The sequence below is a fragment of the Grus americana genome, unplaced genomic scaffold (assembly GCF_028858705.1).
Source record: "Grus americana isolate bGruAme1 unplaced genomic scaffold, bGruAme1.mat scaffold_476, whole genome shotgun sequence".
NCBI classification, from domain to species: Eukaryota; Metazoa; Chordata; class Aves; order Gruiformes; family Gruidae; genus Grus; species Grus americana.
The window spans coordinates 14,084-16,241 of NW_026561737.1; positions in this window are offsets into that span (position 1 = coordinate 14,084).

Sequence of the window (2,158 nt, forward strand, 5' to 3'; positions counted from 1 at the left end):
ACTGCAGCAGGGCAGAGCTGACTCCTTGGCAGCACAGGGGCAGAGGTCCTGCTCCTCACAGCACACTCAGCCAGCACAAAACAAAGAAAGGAAATGCCTCGGAATTGGGGGAGGGGGATGGGATGTCTATGAAAAATGGAGTGGCTTTGCTCAGAGAAGTCTGTCCGAATTGTTCCCTGTCTTTTCCTTCTTAGGCCAGTACCCCCACGTTCAAAAACCAGCAAATGTCCAACAGCAGCTCCATCACTGAGTTTGTACTCATGGCTTTTGGAGACACACGGGAGCTGCAGCTCTTGCACTTCTGGCTCTTCCTGGGCATCTACCTGGCTGCTCTCCTGGGCAATGGCCTCATCATCACTGCCATAGCCTGCGACCACCACCTCCACACTCCCATGTACTTCTTCCTCCTCAACCTCTCCCTCCTCGACCTGGGCTTCATCTCCACCACTGTTTCCAAAGCCATGGCCAATTCCCTCTGGGACACCAGGGCCATCTCCTACACAGGATGTGCTTCTCAAGTCTTCTTCTTTTACTTTCTGATGTCAGCAGATTTTTCACTTCTCACCATCATGTCCTATGACCGCTATGTTGCCATCTGCCAACCCCTGCACTACGGGACCCTCCTGGGCAGCAGAGCTTGTGTCCACATGGCAGCAGCTGCCTGGGGCACTGGGTTTCTCTATGCTATGCTGCACACGGCCAATGCATTTTCTATACCACTCTGCCAGGGTAATGCTGTGGACCTGTTCTTCTGTGAAATCCCCCAGATCCTCAAGCTCTCCTGCTCGGACACCTACATCAGAGAGGCTCGGCTTATTATGGTTAGTGCCTGTTTATTCTTTGTGTGTTTTGTTTTCATTGTGCTGTCCTATGTGCAGATCTTCAGGGCCGTGCTGAGGATCCCCTCTGAGCAGGGACGGCACAAAGTCTTTTCCATGTGCCTCCCTCACTTGGCCATGGTCTCCCTGTTTATCAGCACTGGCATGTTTGCCTACTTCAAGCCCCCCTCCATCTCCTCCACATCCCTGGATCTGGTAGTCTCAGCTCTGTATTCCATCGTGCCTCCAGCAGTGAACCCCCTCATCTACAGCATGAGGAACCAGGAGCTCAAGGATGCAGTTCAGAAACTGATGACTAGAGGTTTATCAGAAGCAATATGCTGCCCATGTCCTCCTACATATCACTTCTAACAGAACTCATGACAGGCCCAGCCTGTCTTTTATATGTTTTCTAGTTCTTGATGTTATTGTTGATTTTAGTTTTTTAGTTTTCTTTTTTTCACTTCTGATAATGCTGTCCACAAAGAATTTTCATTATTCATACCAATTCTAATTCATTATCGACCTGTCTGATTTGACCCAGAGGTAGTGTAAATGAATTCCACACCCTCTGTGCATTTAAATATTAAAAAGGACCCTGCAGTGACATTTCTGACTGAGATTTTATCCCCCGAGACCTTCCCTGGAGCTGCAGAGGCAGTTCCTGTGTACAGAGCCCCTGCACAGCAGATCTCTGACAGAGCTGGCCTCTGTAACAGCATTTCCACCAGGAAAGGCAATCTCCTCAGGGCACTGCCCAAAGGCTTATGTCTTTTTCCAGTCTTGCTCTCAAGAACACGCCCAAGGAAGAGACTCTGGAGAAAATTGTTGCTTTGCTTGTTTCTCCATGGGCGCAGAGGGATGAGATGAGGGTCCCAGTGTGCTCTTCCAGGGACTGAGGAATGGCTCAGGTGTTCCTTGTGGGTGGACAGCACCCACACAGATGCTGAATGGACTCCAACTAAGCTGCCTGGGGCTCGACAGCCTGTGGTAGGGCTGATGGCAGAGGAGTGTTTTTCTGGAAGGAATGAGGAGCTGCCAGGAGAGCCCAGGGGATCTGCAGGGACAGCACGTGCCAGGAGGTCAGCAGGGAATGGAGCCCACTGAGCACGAGCCTGTGCAAGGTGGCGTGCCCCAGAGATCAAGTGCTAAATGTGGGTGTGAACCAGCAAGTGAGGGTTCTGCAAGCCCAGGGGTCACAGCAGGCACAGGGAAAGGAGCCTGGTGAGTGGTTCGTTTTCCCATCAGTGGACTTCCATAGACTGGATGCGGTGCAGCACTCAAACACATCTCATGGCATTGGCAATAAGGCAGGTCTCCTCTGAGCAGCCTCCATGGCC